The 22,887-nt window shown below is 45.4% G+C and overlaps 1 protein-coding gene across 3 annotated transcripts in view; it reads right to left on the bottom strand.

Moving 5' to 3' along the window:
• The window catches only part of LOC137431319 (gamma-secretase subunit Aph-1b), a 76,086-nt gene that overhangs the window by 36,275 nt on the left and 16,924 nt on the right, over window positions 1–22,887 (bottom strand). The gene's annotated exons all lie outside the window — the stretch shown is intronic.

The raw sequence follows: 22,887 nt of genomic DNA, 5'->3' as shown, positions 1-22,887 counted from the left end.
TTTCATATTGGCTCAACAGCGATACCTAAACCGAGAGTTAAATTCTAATGCAATATTTATCAATATTTTAGAAATTTAGATGGTGGTTGTGCTTTTAAGAAATTTAAACTATTACCTAAAAATGAAACAAGTATTCGTTGGGTCTCTGTACGAGTATGATGAAAAATGGGGGAGGGAGGAAAGGGGGTGCAATTTTTGGTGAGCGAGAGTGCTAGTCAATACGTTTCCTTAATTTTCCCCATTGACTTCAATGTTAAATTTTATGTGTTCTAGAACCCCCATTCTCCTACTCAGGCGCCATCTTGGAAAAACCGAAAACTTTGCACCTCTATATCTCTGAAAGTGCTGCATCGAAAAAATTGAGACATGGCTCATTGTAAAGAACTCTCCATGGGAAATAACATGTTAATGATGATGCCATAGGTTCCTCTATTATGACGTCATAATTCAACAAGTACAAAACTTCATCCGATCAACATGAAATTTATTGAGCATCACCTATAGATAAATTGGTGGGAAAAAATAATAATGGTGACGTCATCGGTCACGTGGTTCGGCCGCCATATTTGTTTTAACACAAAAGTCTTAAAAACAACTAAAACATGTCCTGGCGAGGGTCTGCGATCTCCGATTGCTCTTTCTTGTAATCTTGAGCTTGACTGGTGGGAAAAGTGCTATAGTACAAAGATTTATAGATTTAAATAGTACAAGTACAAAGCTTTAAAGTGCAGATGTCTGCATTTTTATTTAAAAAAAAAAGAGTGATGCTGAACAAAACAACACCCCAACACGTAGGACACTTGCACCCACTTCTTAGCATCAGTTAGTATTTATCCCACTCATACACGCAACCATACACATGCACCTATAGCACATGTGCACCAACACCCCCGCTTACACAAAGTTGTCATTAACACTCACCTGTCACATAAATGCAGATATAAGAGACAGCTACCTGTTAACAAGAAACGTATTCACATCCAGAGGGCTTACATGGGATCAATACATACTTAGCCATCTCTCCACTACATGCCAGGAACATGAATAAAAGTAGCTGTTGGGTTTGTACCTATATTCTTCACTCAGCCCAAAGTGGAATAATGCTTTTGTGAACCCGTTTAATGACAGTGATTATAAGGGGGGGTTTATGGAACCATAATCATGAACTAAACATATCAGATGAAATCACATCTACTGACTTCTCTGGAAGCTATATCTCACCCAATGATTTCCATAGTAAGCCCCCATATTTTAATATCCAGAAACCGCAAGAGGGTCGGTTTTGTTTAAGGTGGGAAAGGAAAGTGACTTTTATGCGGGAAACTCAAGTTGTAATTCCTACATAGACGAAATAGACGAAATATAGATATAGATAGATAGACGAAATGCTAGTATGAAAGGAGTAAATAAAACATATCCTCAAGGCACGTGTTCCTCTTTCTGATCTTATGCTAGGACCAGAGAGTTTTTATAGGAAAAACATGAATGGGTAGGGTGAAGTGGCAAGACATCTGGTAATAATTAATCAAAGGGTTTTGACAGACATTAGATAAGAAACTGCTTTGTGGCCAGCTTTGGAAGAAAGGGGAGGGTGGACACTCAAGGCCTTTTGCAATGGTCACAGAGAGGTCAAACAATCAGGAGAGCTCCAACCTCCAAAACATCTTTATTGACCAGGAGTAAGGCAAGGGTGAAGGAAAGACAGTTGCACATACACATTCCATTGATAGCAAAACAATGATGTCTCACAGATTCCTGAGTTCCCAGCCCCAGAATTTCTAAACAAACCCAGTTAAGGCCAGATAGCCTGGTGCCACTAATGGAATTATTTAATACTAGGGCATGCCCGTACTATATATATGCCCGTACTATATATCTATCTAAAATTATATCCCCCCCCTCTATTTACATGAAATGGTTTGGTCCATTCGCAACGCCAAAGCGAACGGCGAACGGCTTGCGAGTACAGTGACAATCCCCCCCCCTCTATTTACATGAAATGGTTTCGTCCATTCGCAACGACCACAGAACCCCCCCCTCTATTTACATGGAATGGTTTGGTCCATTCGCAACGCCGGCACACGCGATCGTTCGCTGCTCTCTGATTGGTTGAATCGTTTTTTGTACATAGCTCGGTAAGTAATTGTCCGATTAATATGAAACCTTGAAAAGGCACATCCTCGGGTCCCCAGCAATATACCTGGCAAGTTAAAAGTATATCGGACCCGTGGTTGTCGAGAAACAGCGGTCACAGACAGACAAACGTACAAACGTACAGAGATTACTGGAATTATAGATAGATGAAGTGATCCACTATATATATTTCAATAGGCATAAATGAACATGGTAAATTCTAATCTACTGCACAATCAAATATGGAAATCAAAAGGCTGTTTAGGGAAAGGATCAATAGGGACTGTCGTTGATGGAAGCATTATGTTTTCAGGTCGTCTGTCCGGCTGTCCATCCGTCCGTCCGTGATAGGTTTTTGTTACCACGATAACTTGAGAACGGCTGAAGGGATCTTAGTCAAACTTGGTGCAGGTATGTATAATGAGGTAAAGATGAACTGATTCAATTTTGGGGGGCACGAGGTCAAAGGCCAAAGGTCAGAGGTCATGTTAGGTAAAAATTCTGTTAACGCAATAACTTGTGAACCAATGATGCGATTCTGACCAAATTTGGTACAATTACGTAGAATGACGTAAGATGAACTGATTCGATTTTGGGTCAAGAGGTCAAAGGTCCAAGTCTGTAATAGATCTATAACTTGAGAACAGCTGAAGTGATCCAATTCAAACTTGGTACAGGTATGTATAATGATGTTAAGATTAACCGATTCAATTTTGGGGTGAAAGGTCAAAGTCTGTAATAGGTCTATAACTTGAGAACGGCTGAAGCGATCAAATTCACACTTGGTACAGGTATGTATAATGATGTAAGCATGAACTGATAAAATTTTGGGGTCAAAAGGTCAAAGGTCATGTCAAGTAAAAATGTGGTAACTTGAGAAAAGCTGATTGAATTTAAATCAAACTTGGTACAAGTATTATAATGATGTAATAATATGGGCGGAGGCATATCAGTCGACATCATGACGATGAAGAGTGTTGTTCTAGTCTATTATACAATCTGTTGATTACAGCACAATAAGACCTGAGATTTACTTGTTCAATTGCAAGAGTATAAGCACAAATTAAATATACTAGCAACGGTACCCGCCCTATGGGCGGGGCTTCAATTGGGAAGCCCAAACGAAAAGGAAAAATATCAAAAATTGAAGGCTTTTAAAAATATTAAACGATTCATATAAACATCCGTTAAATCATATCACACGCAAATCATCAAAATCTAAACAGTACATGGACGATCACGTACCACGTACGTCTCGCGTCTCACTCGCTCTCATGTTGTCCCGATAATGATCCTTCCGCAGGTTCAATGACGGAAACCTTGTTACGACTTTTACTTCCTCTAGACAGTCAAGTTCGCTCATCTTTTCGGTGCACCGGCACGAGCCGAGAACGCCCCGTGCAGGGGCTGATCCGAGGATCTCATCAAACCGTCCGATCGGTAGTAGCGATGGGCGGTGTGTACAAAGGGCAGGGACTTAATCAACGCGAGCTGATGACTCGCGCTTACTGGGAATTCCTCGTTCGTGGGACACTGTCTCAAGCCCCAGTACCCATGACGGATGGGGCTCAACGGTTTACCCGAGCCTGACGGCGAAGGGCAAGGTACACGCTGGCCCGTCCAGTGAAGCGAACGTGCGGCCCCGGACATCGAAGGGCATTAAACGTTCATTAAACATTAAACATTAAACGTTCATTAAAGGATTACGAAACGAAAAACATTACGAAATTACGTTCACACCGTCACGTCAAACACTACCGTGAACACAGACATCATCACAACATCGTCACAATGAGAACATCGTCACAATGAACGTTATGCGAACGTGAATGTTATGCGGGAGTCCAAACCTGAGAATGCTGGAGACCAAAGCTGAAATTGGGAAAACTAAATAGCCTATTTTACTCCTGGAGATCCCAGGATTACCCACCCAAAATATCTTTGCGATCGGTTCAGCAGTTTTTACGGTACCTTCAAGCATACAGACAGACAGACATTTGGTGAATTATAGTAAGATCGTCACAATGAACGATATGCGAACGCGAATGTTATGCGGGAGTCAAAACCTGAGAATGCTGGAGACCAAAGCTGAAATTGGGAAAAATAAATAGCCTATTTTACTCCCAGGGGTCCCAGGATTACCCACCCAAAATATCTTTGCGATCGGTTCAGCAGTTTTTACGGTACCTTTGAACAGACAGACGGACACAGGTCGAGTGGCATTTCTAAGATGGCAAAATAAGAAAAAGAGGCTTGCTGGGCCATGAAGCACCGCCACTGGATGACTGAAGACTGGAAGAAGGTCTTATGAACCGATGAATCAAAATTTGAAATCTTTGGTTCATCACACAGGGTTTTTGTACGCCGTCGAGTAGGTGAAAGGATGGTTCCTCAGTGTGTGACACCAACTGTCAAACATGGAGGAGGAAGCGTGATGGTCTGGGGCTCTTTTGCTCGTTCCAGAGTCGGCGACTTGCACAGAGTGACTGGCACCCTGAACCAAAAGGGCAACTACAGCATTTTGCAACGCCATGCAATACCCGAGCTGGTATACGCCTAGTTGGTCAGGGGTTCATCCTACAGCAAGATAATGACCCTAAACACACCTCCAGGCTATGTCAAAACTACCTTCGAGGAAAAGAACAAGACGGTAGGCTTCAAATCATGGAATGGCCAGCACTGGTCGACAGACTTAAACCCCATCGAGCTGGTTTGGGATGAACTGGACAGAAGGGTGAAAGCAAAGCAACCTAAAAGTGCAACACATTTGTGGGAACTTCTGCAACAGTGTTGGGAAGAACTTCCCAAACAATATTTGATTTCCATTGGAGAAAGAATGCCACGAGTGTGTTCGGCGGTTATACCTGCAAAAGGTGGCTACTTTGCCGAGTCAAAATATAAATTAAATTTTGTTAAACAAAATGGTTCCATGATTTCTTTTTTTATCTACAATTGTTTATTTGTTTTATGGTTAATTTCAGAGTACATTGAGACATGAAACTGCGTAAATTTCAATAAAAACTGGAAAAAACAGGTGTCCTAAAACTTTTGACCGGTAGTGTGTATATACAGACTTGGCATTTAATATGGAATATTTTTTTGGTGGGGGTGAACTTTCTTTTCAAGATGTCTTAGAACCAAAAGTTCATTGGAATCATGTTGAAATTATTCTAGATTTTGTTAATGTGACCTTTAAAAGAAACAAAAACCACATTTGACATTTCGAAACAAATAAATTGATCCTTCAAAGTGATGTAAACTGATATCGAACTCAATTCATGGACAGTACTGTGTTAAACTTCTGTACGTTTTCCAGAAGTATCTCTTTATTTTGCACATTAGCCAAAAATTTTTTAAACAAAAACAAAAGTTAAATTACGACTGGGATTACGGACAGTAAAATTACAGTTCAGTACTTCGTGTAACCCCCACGAGCATTCAGGAGAGCACGTACACGTTGAGGCATGCTGTTCACGAGATTTGCCAAGGTTTGGACAGGAATCGCTTGCCATGCAGTGACAATAGCCTGCTGCAATTCACACACAGAGGTCGGCTGCTGGTCCAAGCGGTCGATTTGACGCGTTAATTCTGCCCACAAGTTCTCTATCGGATTCATATCCGGGGACATGGCAGGCCACTCCATATGCTCTACACCACGGTCAGCAAGAAAGTGTTGGATCATGCGAGCACGATGAGGCCGTGCATTGTGATCTTGGAAGACAAAGTTTCCTCGAAAGGCTGCACGAGCAAATGGAAGCAATGTTTCTTCCAGGATGGCCCTGTGCTTGAACTGGTTCAGGTTTCCATTCAGAACAACCAGGTCAGTTTTGCCCCCTGCATGAAAAGCAGCCCAAACGGTCACCCCACCAACTCCAGCTTGGACTCTTGGCACTATACAATCTTTGTTGTAGGCTTCATGCACTTGTCTGCACACTCGGACGCGACCATCTTGACGATAGACCAGAAATCTAGACTCGTCACTGAAGATCACGTGATTCCAGTGTCCTGGCTGCCATTGACGGTGCTCTCTGGCCCACTGCAATCGGCGCTGGCGGTGTTGTCTGGTCAGGCGTGGCTTTCTCAGGGGACGCCTGCCACGATAGCCTGCTTGAACCAGTCGTTGGTTGACTAGCCTTCTGGATACAGGCACATTTGTCAGTTGCTGCCACTCAGCCCTAAGCCGATTAGCTGACTTGGTACGGCCATTGCAGACTAACCGGTGCAGCTGGCGATCATCACTCCTTGTGGTTCTGTGTGGACGTCCTAGCCTCGGTATTGGAGTAGGGACACCCCTCTGAGCATTTCGTTTCAGGATCTTTGACACCTGACCTTGAGTGATGCCATACTGCCGAGCAATAGCGCGCTGTTTCATGCCGTAATTTCGTAAAGCCACCACTCCATGACAAACAGCATTGTCGAGTTGACGGACCATCTCCAGAGGAAGCGGCAATAACTTTTGGAGACGTGCAGCAGTTGATTTCCACTAATACAGAACGCAACAACCCTTGTATACCCGACTGTGAAGCCAATCATCAAATGCACCTGTCCGTACATTTTGCCACGCCACCTGTGATATAATCCTGGTGTTGACTTCTTGCTGCGACAGACAATCAGTGACATGGTTCTTTTAACAAATAAATCACCAAAGTGTAAAGGAAACTCACTAGGTTGATATACTGAGTTAAGTAAGTAAACCCACGTCAAGAAAAAAAAAATATTCCATATTAAATGCCAAGTCTGTATATATATATATATATATATATATATATATATATATATATATATATATATATATATATATATATATATATACAGATTTGGCATTTAATATGGAATTTTTTTTCTTTCTTGACTTGGGTTTACTTTCTGAACTCAGTATATCAATCTGGTGAGTTTCTTTTACCCTTCGGTGATGTCTTTGTTGAAAGAACCATGTCACTGATTGTCTTTCGCAGCAAGAAGTCAATAACAGGATTATATCACAGGTGGCGTGACAAAATGTAAGGACAGGTACATTTGACGATTGGCTTCACAATCGGGTATATAAGGGTTGTTGCGTTCTGTATTAGTGGAAAACAACTGCTGCACGTCTACAAAAGTTATTGCCGCTTCCTTTGGAGATGGTCCGTCAACTTGACAATGCTGTTGTCATGGAGTGGTGGCTTTACGAAATTACGGCATGAAACAGCGTGCTATTGCTCGGCAGTATGGCATCACTCAAGGTCAGGTGTCATAGATCCTGAAACGAAATGCTCAGAGGGGTGTCCCTACTCCAATACCGAGGCCAGGACGTCCACGCAGAACCACAAGGAGAGAGGATCGCCAGCTGCACCGGTTAGTCTGCAATGGCCGTACCAAGTCAGCTAATCGGCTTAGGGCTGAGTGGCAGCAACTGACAAATGTGCCTGTATCCAGAAGGCTAGTCAACCAACGACTGGTTCAAGCAGGCTATCGTGCCAGGCGTCCCCTGAGAAAGCCACACCTCACCAGACAACACAGCCAGCGCCGATTGCAGTGGGCCAGAGAGCACCGTCAATGGCAGACATGACCTTCAGTGACGAGTCTAGATTTCTGGTCTATCTTCAAGATGGCCGCGTCTGAGTGCGCAGACAAGTGCATGAAGCCTACAACAAAGATTGTATAGTGCCAAGAGTCCAAGCTGGAGGTGGTGGGGTGACCGTTTGGGCTGCTTTTCATGCAGGGGGCAAAACTGACCTGGTTGTTCTGAATGGAAACCTGAACCAGTTCAAGTACAGGGCCATTCTGGAAGAAACATTGCTTCCATTTGCTCGTGCAGCCTTTCGAGGAAACTTTGTCTTCCAAGATGACAATGCATGGCCTCATCGTGCTCGCATGATCCAACACTTTCTTGCTGACCGTGGTGTAGAGCATATGGAGTGGCCTGCCATGTCCCCGGATATGAATCCGATAGAGAACTTGTGGGCAGAATTAACGCGTCAAATCGACCACTTGGACCAGCAGCTGACCTCTGTGCGTGAATTGCAGCAGACTATTGTCACTGCATGGCAAGCGATTCCTGTCCAAACCTTGGCAAATCTTGTGAACAGCATGCCTCGACGTGTACGTGCTCTCCTGAATGCTCGTGGGGGATACACGAAGTACTGAACTGTAATTTTACTGTCCGTAATCCCAGTCATAAATTAGCTTTTGTTTTTGTTGAAATTTTTTTTGGCTAATGTGCAAAATAAAGAGATACTTCTGGAAAACGTACAGAAATTTAACACAGTACTGTCCGTGAATCGAGTTCGATATCAGTTTACATCACTTTCAAGGATCAATTTATTTGCTTCGAAATGTCAAATGTGATTTTTGTTTCTTTTAAAGGTCACTAACAAAATCTAGAATAATTTCAACATAATTCCAATGAACTTTTGGTTCTAAGTCATCTTGAAAAGTAAATTCACCCCCACAAAAAAAATATTCCATATTAAATGCCAAGTCTGTATATACATATATATATATACATATATATATTGTTGCGGTTTTAGAACCCTCACTTGTAAATAACTCTTGTATATAAATTCTCATCATTAAAGGTTAAAGGTAGCACCCCTAGATAGGCCAAAAGCAACACATAGGACACCATAGAATTCCAGTTATTTCATTATTATGTGTTTTAGATAAGGCCGTGTTTCCAATAGTTGAATCTGCGTTGCGTCGATCAAATAAGAGTAGGTCCCAATTCCGTTCATTTTGCGACCTCCCTCTCCAAGCGACGCCATTACGCGCCCCTGCAGTCGGTGCCTCATAGCTCGCTCAAACGCCGCCATAAGACACGCGGTTAGGCCCGAGAAAAGGGGGCGGAACGGCAAGAAGAAGGTGTGGCTACGTCATCCAGCCGTCAAAGGCGTGGCCGGTAAGCCCTCACCAGCCAACCAGGGCTGCGATGAGATCGCCGACGGGCGTGGTTTTGAGGCGCGCGGAGCGATCTTTGCTCGCGTTATATAAGCGCAAATGCAAAGCCCTTTCATAGGACTTATTCAGCGGCGCTCATGAAAGAAGGACTCTCACGAAGCACTCGAGTGGAAGGTTGGCGGTAAAAAAAGGACTGCGCACACTAACTTGGACTTTTGATGAGAGCGCTGGTCGTAACGGTTCTGATACGGAGCGCACCTTTGGGAGGGTCCGGTCGCGTTCAACTACGCGCGGAGCTGCCTGCCGGGTTTCGCCGCTGGACCGGAGCCTGGACTGGAGTCGACTGGAGCCTGGACCCTCTACCTGACCATCTACCAGCTACAATCCCCGTGTGAGTGTGTATGTTTGTCTGGGATATTAGAGTAAGACTGTTTTTTAGCGTGCCCTGTGTGCTGCTTCTTCCTCTTTCTTTCCTGTACATCCTTTCGTTTCCTCTTCTCTTGTACGTTTGTTAATAAACCCATCTTTGTTCTTCCTACCTTCTGGTTTCCTCTCCATCCGATCGCATCTGTCCTTTCTATCATTGGGTAAACGTGGCACGATTGAAACGGCTATAATCGGGTCTAGTCGCTTTGTTAATAGCTCGGATCGCGGATTGCTATCCGCTCGGCCTTTTCCAACATATCCGTGGTTCGAGCGGGAGATATTCCCTCGTTTCCGGCCGGCGTTGGTACTTAGGTAGTAGTGAACCCCTTGGGCTAACAAACCCTATCTAACGCTGCGCCGGGAAGGACATTATAACCCCCAGGACTCGGGTCGGCCAGATAAGAAGACAAGGGGATTAACCCCCTCCCCCCCCTTGATAAGGGGAGCGCCGACGGCCGAGATCCGTAACAATTGGTGTCTGGGAGCGGGATTTGGACCCGAACCAAATTTGTTATATTTTGGATAAATTTGGTCAAAATTACGAGCGGCCGAAATTTTCATTAACATCTCAATTTGAATCGTGCCATGGATAACCAAGGCGATCGGATGCCGGTGGGGGAAAATGAGGGGGTAGAGGAATGGTTAGAGTTAACCCAGGACCCCTGGGAGGAAGAAGAACAATTGGGAGTAATGGAGGAGGGAATTGAAGAAGGTGCGGTAGTGGGGGTTGCAGGCGCACAAAATGGCGGCGCCTCACACATGGCAGTGAGAGCCGAGCCCGCAGCACCAATGGATATGGGCACCTTCATGGCGCAAATCAAAGCGTGCTTCGTGGTGCAAAGTAATGAAATGAAAGAAATGTGTGGCCAAATAAGAAAAATGGAGGAGGACATTGACCGCAGGTTGAGCGAGGAGGTCACATTGGTACGCGACGAGGTAACGTGGCTTGAGAAGCGTGGGGAAAGCGAGGCTGAGCAAGGCGCAGTTACGTGGACCGGGGTAGATATCGCGACCCGGGGTATGGGAAAGCCGACGACCGCAGAATTAGAAAATTTGATTTTATTTGCGCCAGCGGTCGTCGAGCTGAATAAGGAAAAGGAATTAATTATAATGGAAATTGGGATTGGAGAGACGGCAGGCATAGAGGCATTATCGGAGATGGAGATGGGATGCATACAAAGTCTGTATTCGCATCGTGATGCCGTGCTTAACCAAAATGAAAGTTTGCAGCTGGTGCGTGTGGAGAAAAGGATCCCAAAGGTGAGCCGGGTTGTATATTGTGCGAAAAGATTTGGCCCAAAAAGATTTTTCGCGTGCTCGGGATCCCGGCGTAACCCGGGCGCTCGTAGAAGGTCCGTGGTGCGCTGTGTGAGTGGAAATGGCGCGCGTGTGCGAATGGCGCCAGAGCGCGAGTGTATTACAGAGAGTGAGAATGAATGCACATCGGAGTGTATGTGTGAGGGTGAGTGTGATACGGAGAGTGAGATGGATGAGGAGCGTGTGCGAGGATGCACACCTGAGTTGGTTGTGGAGAGTGTGCGGGAATGCACATTAGAGCACGTGATTGGGTGTGCGATAGGGGATTGCACACCCGTGGGTAGGTGTGCGCTGAGTGGGTGTGCAACAGAGTGCACACCCGGGAGTGTTACGGAGTGCGTAACGGAGGTGTGTGGGGTGATGGAGTGTGCGAATGGAATGTGTGCGCTGGAATGTGCGCGAGAGTGTGGAACGAAAGAGTGTGCACGAGAGCGTGCGGTGACGAAATGTGCGGAGTGTATGGAGACACCTGGATGTGTGAGTATGGGAAGAGTCGCGTGTGAATGTGAGAATGCGACTGGAGCATCGACACTGACCTGGGAAGCGGTTAGGCTGACGGGTAGGCGACACGAGCTCTCAGGGCGCGGTGTTCTTTGTGTGCTGCGGGGGCCGGCGGGGATCGTTGCCGCGGCGATCTCGCAAGGAGCGCCATGCACGATCCGGGCCCCGCCCTGCACGATCGGTGCCGCGTTTTGCCAGGCAAGGCGACCGGCCCGGTTCGAGGGGAGGTAGGAGGGTTCGGAGCGGCGCCCCCTTGCGGTGGCGGCGCTCCGGCCGGGAAAGGTCGGGCCACCGCGCGTGGGAGCAAAAGGCCCTGTGCAGAGATGGTGCCTGGAGCCTTGGCCCGACAAAACCTCCTCCCCTGAATCCGAATGCCGGACGGACCCAACCTGCAGGAGACAGACCACCCGTATACATGGCTCGGCTTTTCAAAGCCGAGCTGTGATGAAAATGTATTCGCACCGAGAGGCTCAGAGTAGTGGACGATTGGTAATAGTAGTAGTAATGGCGATAGTGATGTAGAGGAGTGGTAGCTCTACCATCCCTCACATCCTTTTTCGGGCAGAAGAGCAATAGATTATGGGGTTTTTGGCGGTGCAAACTAGCCAGGGAGGGTTAGGATAATGTTAGGATCTAGAAATGACCATAGGTGACCGAGATTTAAGTAGTGACATTGTACCTGTAGTGGGGACGTAGAGTAGAGTAGTTGGTTGATAATGACGGGGGATGTACATAGTATAAGGGATGACAGGGAGAGCACTAATATTAGCGGAGATAGATAGCCAGATGATGCTGTGTGCATGAGAATCTTTGTGGTGAGGGTGATGAAATGAGGCAATGCTCGAGAGGGATGTGTGTGTGTGTTGAGTGATTGACCTGCATGATGTGCAAGTGAAGTACAGGTGTGTGGAATGAATGGTGTGGAGTGAGTAGTGTGGAATACGTGGAGTGGAGTGTATGGTGCGAAGGAGTGGAAGGGGGAAGGATGGACACCTTCACGAATACCCGGGGAGGGTAGTTTCAAAGTAGGTAGAGGGAGTAGGAAAATGTGGTTGGATATTGACATCTGTGGTGCTGAAAGTAGCAAGGTATTGCTTGGTTTGGTGCATGAGTAAAGTGAAATGGCTGCGCGTGTGGGCTGTTCGTGAGAATGGTTAAATGGGCACTCCGCCACTGGTAGTCTGTCGGCCAGGTGAGGCCACAGGTAGGCTCTGGGAGCCAGGTAGTAGAGTTCAGTGGGGCCCGTGGATCCCGAGAGAGGACCCGGGTAGCCCGATACCAGAGGGGGCATTAGTGGGGTAAGGGAGCCAGAAGGCCTTCCCCAGGTTAGGGTGAGGAGCTAGGTAAGCTCGGGTGGCATCTACAGTGGCGGAGGTGTGCAGGTGAGCGGACCTGCTGGTGAGCCACATGACCCAGCCCCGAAATTGTGAGAGGGCACAGGGAGAAAAACCGGGGGAGTGAGACCCCAAATTGGGAGCGCGCCACAGTATGGTCAATGGGAATTGGTTTTTAGAACCACATAGTTTAATGATGGCCAATGGATTGGCAGGGCAAGACACCGGGTAGAGTAAAGAGTTAATGTCATTTAGAAGATAGATGGGACGAAAGTCTCTTCGCACCATCCGCATCCACTCCCTATGGTGATAAAACTCCACACCAGTTTTTGCAAATGTTTGGAATGTAAGACGCATCAGGACGTAGGGGACACATTATTTGTAATTCCATCTCTTCCTCCTTAGGAGGGAGTGATGACGGATTTGGCATTAGGGGAAATATGGGAAGGACAAGACATTAGCGACAAATTTGAAAAGTTGTAGATTGTGTAAATACGGGGAAGGGCAAGGGTAGGGTAGGTGACATGGGGGGTGACGAACGTTAGGGACGAGCTTTCTCGGCTCGCTCTCCCGCGTCCCTCATCTTGCAATGCCTTGTTTTTATGTGTACCCTTGCGCCCTTGCCCCCCGCTAACCTGCTTTGTCTTCCTTCCCCACTCATGGACCATGTTCTTTTGTGCCCGAGGGGAGTGTGCGGGTGCCACGGATTGTGCGCCCGCACCCTTGCTGCCATCTGCCTGCACTGATGCACCATATGGACCACACGTTCTGTGGCCTTGCACAACTTATGGACCACACGTTCTGTGGCCTGGCACCTCTGCTGGGACCGACCATTGTTGCCAGCGGTATCTGGCTTGTGGACAACTGTTTTAAAGTGGCATCTATGCCATGCAGGTGGACCACCTGAGTTGGCCCTGCTGGCCATACAAAGAACAAGTCAAGTGAATCCACTTGGATTCCGCCCAGGTTGGCACATGGAAATTATGATGTAGCATAATTATCATCTCGGGTCAAGATTTGAAATTATGCCATGGTTTTTGTAAAATTGCTACTAGTATTCACATTATGTTCACATTCATTCACATTCACAGGGTCCTCTGGGTCCTCTGGGCATTTGGGTCCTCTGGGTCATTTTCTGGTCTGGGTCTGGCAAATTTTCATTGACATTTGCCCAGTTTCAACTTTTATTGACCCAGAGGGTCATTTGGGTCCTCTGGGTCATTTGGGTCCTCTGGGTCATTTGGGTCCTCTGGGTCATTTGGGTCCTCTGGGTCATTTGGGTCCTCTGGGTCATTTGGGTCCTCTGGGTCCTCTGGGTCATTTGGGTCCTCTGGGTCATTTGGGTCCTCTGGGTCATTTGGGTCATTTGGGTCCTCTGGGTCATTTGGGTCCTCTGGGTCATTTGGGTCCTCTGGGTCATTTGGGTCCTCTGGGTCATTTGGGTCCTCTGGGTCATTTGGGTCCTCTGGGTCATTTGGGTCCTCTGGGTCATTTGGGTCCTCTGGGTCATTTGGGTCCTCTGGGTCATTTGGGTCCTCTGGGTCCTCTGGGTCATTTGGGTCCTCTGGGTCATTTGGGTCCTTTGGGTCCTCTGGGTCATTTGGGTCCTCTGGGTCATTTGGGTCCTCTGGGTCATCTGGGTCATTTGGGTCCTCTGGGTCATTTGGGTCCTCTGGGTCATTTGGGTCCTCTGGGTCATTTGGGTCATTTGGGTCCTCTGGGTCATTTGGGTCCTCTGGGTCATTTGGGTCCTCTGGGTCATTTGGGTCCTCTGGGTCATTTGGGTCCTCTGGGTCCTCTGGGTCATTTGGGTCCTCTGGGTCATTTGGGTCCTCTGGGTCATTTGGGTCCTCTGGGTCATTTGGGTCCTCTGGGTCATTTGGGTCCTCTGGGTCATTTGGGTCCTCTGGGTCATTTGGGTCCTCTGGGTCATTTGGGTCATTTGGGTCCTCTGGGTCATTTGGGTCCTCTGGGTCATTTGGGTCCTCTGGGTCATTTGGGTCCTCTGGGTCATTTGGGTCATTTGGGTCCTCTGGGTCATTTGGGTCCTCTGGGTCATTTGGGTCCTCTGGGTCATTTGGGTCCTCTGGGTCATTTGGGTCCTCTGGGTCATTTGGGTCCTCTGGGTCATTTGGGTCCTCTGGGTCATTTGGGTCCTCTGGGTCATTTGGGTCCTCTGGGTCATTTGGGTCATTTAGGTCCTCTGGGTCATTTGGGTCCTCTGGGTCATTTGGGTCCTCTGGGTCATTTGGGTCCTCTGGGTCATTTGGGTCCTATATTCCTATCCTATAACATATATATCTCCTATAACCTATCCTATAAATATAGATTTGATGACGTCATGTTTACACATCTGAGCGACAGAAATGAGCGACAGAAATGAGCGACAGAAATGGGTGACAGAAACTAGCTTCACTTTTGAGCGCCCGAAATTCCCAGGCAAACGCTATAACGCACCAGGTTTACAACCTGTGCGTTAATAAAAAGCAGACGCGGTGTGTGCCCTTTTAATTAAAACAACATCAAGCAAGAATATCCATCAATCAAGCCAAGGTGCATCGGCCCAGCGGAGAAAAAGAAGACACCACTTATTATTTGAAAGTGTTTTTGTGCCTTTTCATTTTTGGTGCTTTTCATGCATTTTCATTGTGGTGCATTTCTTTATTATGGTGCATTCATTTTATGGGTACATATAGTATGGTGTATCGGTGCAGTGCATGGCAATGGCATTTTCCTCTTTTCAAAAGTTCTTCTTTTCCCACAAAAGACAGGTCCTGTGTTATAGTGTCAATAATTAGTGTCTTGTAAATAATGCTCCCCACCTGCTAAATGTTTAGTTTGAAGACCATTTCGTCATTCGGTTAATTGTGGGTGTGATTCAGTTAGGTCGGATGCAACGCAGCAGGTGGGACATATCTAGTGTTAAAACTGTCGCACTCAGGGTGAGGTTAAAAGTAGAGGGTAACCACACCTAAGTGTCACACTAATTTAAAAGATAGTCCCTTTTGTTTCGGCTCGGGACGAGCCTGAAAAAAGGGGGGGGTGCAGTGTTGTGGTTTTAGAACCCTCACTTGTAAATAACTCTTGTATATAAATTCTCATCATTAAAGGTTAAAGGTAGCACCCTGAGATAGGCCACAAGCAACACGTAGGACACCATAGAATTCCTGTTATTTCATTATTATGTGTTTTAGATAAGGCCGTGTTTCCAATAGTTGAATCTGCGTTGCGTCGATCAAATAAGAGTAGGTCCCAATTCCGTTCATTTTGCGACCTCCCTCTCCAAGCGACGCCATTACGCGCCCCTACAGTCGGTGCCTCATAGCTCGCTCAAACGTCGCCATAAGACACGCGGTTAGGCCCGAGAAAAGGGGGCGGAAGGGCAAGAAGGTGTGGCCACGTCATCCAGCCGTCAAAGGCATGGCCGGTAAGCCCTCACCAGCCAACCAGGGCTGAGGTGAGATCGCCGACGGGCGTGGTTTTGAGGCGCGCGGAGCGATCTTTGCTCGCGTTATATAAGCGCGAACGCAAAGCCCTTTGATAGGACTTATTCAGCGGCGCTCATGAAAGAAGGACTCTTGCGAAGCACTCGAGTGGAAGGTTGGCGGTAAAAAGGACTGCGCACACGAACTTGGACTTTTGATGAGAGCGCTGGTCGTAACGGGTCTGATACGGAGCGCACCTTTGTGAGAGGACTCGGATGGGAGAGAGCGCATTTCAAAGAACTTGTACGAGACTTGTTGAAGAAGAGCATGCTTGTATTAGAGAACATTGGAGAGGGTGCGTTTAGCACGACCGTACAAATATTACGTACGCAGGACACCAGCCTCCCCCCTGCTATATATAAGGTCCGGTCGCATTCAACTACGCGAGGGGCTGCCTGCCGGGTTTCGCCGCTGGACCGGAGCCTGGACTGGAGTCGACTGGAGCCTGGACCCTCTACCTGACCATCTACCAGCTACAATCCCCATGTGAGTGTATATGTTTGTCTGGGGTATTAGAGTAAGACTGTTTTAAGACTGCCCTGTGTGCTAGTTCTTCCTCTTCCTGTCCTGTACATCCTTTCGTTTCCTCTTCTCTTGTATATTTGTTAATAAACCCATCTTTGTTCTTCCTACCTTATGGTTTCCTCTCCATCCGATCGCATCCGTCCTTTCTATCATTGGGTAAACGTGGCACGATTGAAACCGCTATAATCGGGTCTAGTCGCTTTGTTAATAGCTCGGATCGCGAATTGCTATCCGCTCGGCCTTTTCCAACATATCCGTGGTTCGAGCGGGAGATATTCCCTCGTTTCCGGCCGGCGTTGGTACTTAGGTAGTAGTGAACCCCTAGGCCTAACAAACCCTATCTAACGCCACGCCGGGAAGGACGTTATAATCCCCAGGACTCGGGTCGGCCAGATAAGACAAGGGGATTAACCCCCCCCCCCCCCCTTCATAAGGGGAGCGCCGACGGCCGAGATCCGTAACAATATATACATGCACATATATATATATATACATACACATATATATATATATATATATATATATATATATATATATATATATATATATATATATATATATATATATATATATATATATATATATATATATATATATATATATATATATACATATGTCAGGCATAGGGGGTTTAATATCCCATACACCACAGGTCACCTGATATGTAGGTAATGTGAAGATCATGCATCTAGTTGTGCTTTATCTAATAATTGTTTGCATTCAATTAATGTTTGCTTTATAAAATAAATAGGATTAAGCTTTCTATGGCCACTTTTCACATAGTTACAATGTATTTTGCTGTCCAACTGTGACAAAGAGTGTAACCAGATTAATGCTTGCTACTTATGCCCCTTTGCTTTAGAAATTGCTAATGAATGCATTTGTAAAATTCATCGTCAGTCAAAGCTGCTCCTGGAAATAAACGTTCACAATCCTGCCCCCAAACAGCTGCCAAGGGGAGATAAGTTATGGGTCGGTCAAAAGCTGCTCCTGGAAATAAACTTCACAATCCCTGCCCCAAACAGCTGCCAAGGGGACTCAAAGAATGTTATAAGATACATTGACTGCTGTGGATATTAAATAAAGTGGAAAGGTTGTTGTATTCTTTAAGTTAAACCTTGAGCAGGTTGGTAGGAACCATGATTCATTATGTATTCTTTAAAAACTTGCATGCTTATACAGGGAGGCTGAACCAGCTGGGAGGTGTGACGATTTTCAGAAAACTCGTACACAGTTATTTTTAGTCGAATTTCAATTTTTATTATTTTTAAAGACTACATATATAATGCCATTTAATACACTAAGAAAGACATTAAAAAATGTAATTCATGTTTGAATTGGGTATTACAATGCAAGTGGGGGGTCTAGAGCATGCGTGATGGCTGTTGGTTACTCGTTGTTAGGCGCCATTTCAGTAGCCATGGAGCTGTGGACGATTGAACACTGCGTCTTCGTTGTTGAGAGGTTTATTCAAACGGGTAGTTCGGTGGTGCTTACACAGAGCAGATTTCGTACTCACTTCAATGTTGATCGACGTGGCGCCGTTCCGTCTCGAAACACAATATTGAAGTAGGTAAAAAACTTCAGGACAACCGGATCTGTGAGGCCGGGAGCAGCTCGGGGAGGTGATCGAACCGTTAGGACCCCGGAAAACATCGAAAGGGTTCGACAAGCTGTGGAGGCCAGCCCTCGTCGGTCAGCGGTACGGCACGCTCGCGCTCTACGGATGTCAGACAGATCAGTTCGTCGAATTTTGCACTTGGACCTTCATTATCACGCGTACAAAATCATGGTGGTTCAAGAACTGCAGCAGAACGATTTCGTACGGCGGTTTACGTTCGCAAAAAGAATGCTGGAACTGCTGAGGGATGCTGCTGTGCTGAGAAATGCTGGAACTTTTCCGCGCGTCTGCAAGAATGCTTGGACAAGAACGGCCGCCATTTAGATGATGTCATTTTTCAAACATGAATTACATTTTTTAAATGTCTTTGTTACAGTGTATTACATGGCATTATATATGTAGTCTTTAAAAAAAAAAAAATTGAAATTCGACTAAAAATAACTGTGTACGAGTTTTCTGAAAATCATCACACCTCCCTGACGGACCATGTATAATAATTGTTTGAGTTTATTTTACTGCCAACTATAACAAGCCTGGGAAACTGTACACTCCCATGTGGCATACATTCCTGCCTTGGAGCAGGCCGGCTTGAAACAAGTGAATCCTCTTGGATTGCGCTGAGGTTCGGGCATGGAATTTCGAGCCTCGATCATGGTTCGAGCCTCGATCTTGTATACAAAAATAATAATAATAAGAACCTTGGGCCGAATCTCGCGCTTCACCAGTGCGCGTGCGCGAATTTACGTCACGTCGGCAGCGAGAAGGGGTTCCCCAACACGAACCAATCAGGAACTGCCACGTCACACTTATATGATCTCAGAATTCCTGTGACAGGAATTCGCGTTACACTGGCTGGAAGTCATTCGCTAGAGGCGCTTCCTCAGCACTAATAATAGCCTAGAAATGTTACTCTCGCAGCTGTTGTTACTCAACTTAGCTCCTTCATATGAAAGGATGTCTTTTTTCTTTACTTTGGCGAAGTTTTTTTTACTTTGTCCTGCTATATAAAGGACCATGTTTCAGAGCAGTTTTCAGTGTGCCTCGGACTTGCACTCCTCTACGTGTTAAAGCTCTGCATTTTCGGACACACTCCACAATTGTGTTTGATTGATTTTCATTAAACCACTGTTGCTTCAAACTTGCCTCTTCTTTCCTATGAAGTGAACCTTCCTGTGAAGTGGCGACCAACACACACATATATATATATATATATACATACACACACATATATATATATATATATATATATACAGACTTGGCATTTAATATGGATTATTTTTTTCTCTTGACTTGGGTTTACTTTCTTAACTCAGTATATCAATCTGGTCAGTTTCTTTTACGTAGTAGTTGTTCTGTTTCTGTTGTTGTTCTGTTTCTGTTTTTAGACCTTCGCGAACCCTCACTATGAAGGCAGCCTTATTCCAACCTACGGAATTCTCTTTGAAATGGCCGTTTGGGCGTTTTTCACTGGGGGTGGTACAACTCGCACCTTTGTTCGGTTCTTGGGCTCATGTGAGGACAAGCGTTGCGGCTTTCCATCTTTTCCTTCCATAACTCACTCGACTTACCCAATGTCATTATGCAAACAAAACTTATTTTTGTTTGATAACGTGTGGAATATACAGACTTGCCATTTAATATGGAATATTTTTTTTTCTTGACTTGGGTTTACTTTCTTAACTCAGTATATCAATCTGGTGAGTTTCTTTTACACTTTGGTGATTTATTTGTTAAAAGAACCATGTCACTGATTGTCTGTCGCAGCAAGAAGTCAACAACACGATTATATCACAGGTGGCGTGGCAAAATGTGCGGACAGGTGCATTTGATGATTGGCTTCACAGTCGGGTATACAAGGGTTGTTGCGTTCTGTATTAGTGGAAAACAACTGCTGCACATCTCCAAAAGTTATTGCCGCTTCCTCTGGAGATGGTCCGTCAACTCGACAATGCTGTTTGTCATGGAGTGGTGGCTTTACGAAATTACAGCATGAAACAGCGTGCTATTGCTCGGCAGTATGGCATCACTCAAGGTCAGGTGTCAAAGATCCTGAAACGAAATGCTCAGAGGGGTGTCCCTACTCAAATACCGAGGCCAGGACGTCCCCGCAGAACCACAAGGAGGGATGATCGCCAACTGCACCGGTTAGTCCGCAATGGCCGTACCAAGTCAGCTAATTGGCTTAGGGCTGAGTGGCAGCAACTGACAAATGTGCCTGTATCCAGAAGGCTAGTCAACCAACGACTGGTTCAAGCAGGCTATCGTGCCAGGCGTCCCATGAGAGAGCCACGCCTGACCAGACAACACCGCCAGCGCCGATTGCAGTGGGCCAGAGAGCACCGTCAATGGCAGCCAGGACACTGGAATCATGTGATCTTCAGTGACGAGTCTAGATTTCTGGTCTATCGTCAAGATGGCCGCGTCCGAGTGCGCAGACAAGTGCATGAAGCCTACAACAAAGATTGTATAGTGCCAAGAGTCCAAGCTGGAGGTGGTGGGGTGACAGTTTGGGCTGCTTGTCATGCAGGGGGCAAAACTGACCTGGTTGTTCTGAATGGAAACCTGAACCAGTTCAAGTACAGGGCCATTCTGGAAGAAACATTGCTTCCATTTGCTCGTGCAGCCTTTCGAGGAAACTTTGTCTTCCAAGATGACAATGCACGGCCTCATCGTGCTCGCATGATCCAACACTTTCTTGCTGACCGTGGTGTAGAGCATATGGAATGGCCTGCCATGTCCCCGGATATGAATCCGATCGAGAACTTGTGGGCAGAATTAACGCATCAAATCGACCGCTTGGACCAGCAGCCGACCTCTGTGCGTGAATTGCAGCAGGCTATTGTCACTGCATGGCAAGCGATTCCTGTCCAAACCTTGGCAAATCTCGTGAACAGCATGCCTCGACGTGTACGTGCTCTCCTGAATGCTCGTGGGGGTTACACGAAGTACTGAACTGTAATTTTACTGTCCGTAATCCCAGTTGTAATTTAACTTTTGTTTTTGGTAAAAAAAAATTTTGGCCAATGTGCAAAATAAAGAGATACTTCTGGAAAACGTACAGAAGTTTAACACAGTACTGTCCATGAATTGAGTTCAATATCAGTTTACATCACTTTCAAGGATCAATTTATTTGTTTCGAAATGTCAAATGTGGTTTTTGTTTCTTTTAAAGGTCACATTAACAAAATCTAGAATAATTTCAACATAATTCCAATGAACTTTTGGTTCTAAGACATCTTGAAAAGTAAGTTCACCCCCACAAAAAAAATATTCCATATTAAATGCCAAGTCTCTATATACATACACACATATATATATATATTATATATATATATATATATATATATATATATATATATATATATATATATATATATCAGTCACTATGCGACCTTCATATCATCAGTGGAGGACCGCCAGCAAGGTGTCCCATACAGCTGCTGCTGCACCTTGCTGGGAGCGATAAGCACCGCCTGCCACACGGTAACGTTATCTCTGGTATCCACTCATCATATGGAGTCGACCTGGTTGTGGTTGGGAGTTACTAATAATGGTATCTGTAATCTGGTTCTCCAACCTAATGAGCAGACAACATGACGTCATCGCCATGCATGTCCGCATTGCCTGCAAAGCTCCAGAGGAACCATCTAGCAGTGCGTCACTACGGATTATAAATTCAGATACTGTCACAAGTGCATGCAAAACTCACAGTTACCGACCTGGTTTCGCCCTTGTTGGGACTTCATCAGGGCAACGCAGTGAGGCTTCCATACACTTGTAACTCTGTGAACCTTTCGGTTTTTATATCAGTCACTATGCGACCTTCATATCATCAGTGGAGAACCGCCAGCAAGGTGTCCCATACAGCTGCTGCTGCACCTTGCTGGGAGTAATAAGCACCGCCTGCCACACGGTAACCTTATCTCTGGTTATCAAAACCGAAAGTTTTCGGTTACCAAGAGGTTTGGTTACCAAGTATACCAAGAGGTTTTGAGAAATTGAAAATTGACAAAACGTCATGTACTGAGATATTACTCTAAAATATACATGTTCTTTTCATCATATATTTGTCTTATTCTTATTCAACCCGGGCGAAGCCGGGTACCTCAGCTAGTATATATATATATATATATATATATATATATATATATATATATATATATATATATATATATATATATATATATATATATATATATATATATATATATATATATATATAGATATATATATATAGATATATATATATATATATATATATATATATATATATATATATATATGTATATATATAGGAGGAGTGTGTCTGTCTGGATGTCCGCTTATAACTCAAGAACTACACATCGGAGAAAAGTTTTAGACACATTCGGAATCAGCATAAAATTCCGGTGGTTATCGGCTACTTTTTATTTTAATATCAATGGTTTAAAAAACCGGGCCAGCTGCAATTCCATGGTGTAGTTTGTGGCGGCGCGATTGCCCCTTTCCGATCCCATGACGCATTGCGGTTCCGATTCGTGATAAGGTCTATGCGCTATCACCGACACTTTTCCACCTTTTCCATACCTTTTAATCAGATTTACCTTATCGTCCATCGTAACCACATTACGCTTGGAAACACTAGCATTATCCTTCTTCGGACCCATGGCTAACACAGACACAGTAAAGG

This window comes from Myxine glutinosa, chromosome 7 (assembly GCF_964187855.1).
Source record: "Myxine glutinosa chromosome 7, kmMyxGlut1.1, whole genome shotgun sequence".
Lineage (NCBI taxonomy): Eukaryota > Metazoa > Chordata > Myxini > Myxiniformes > Myxinidae > Myxine > Myxine glutinosa.
The sequence above is the reverse complement of the archived record's forward strand: the minus strand, read 5'-3'. Positions and strand labels throughout refer to the sequence as shown.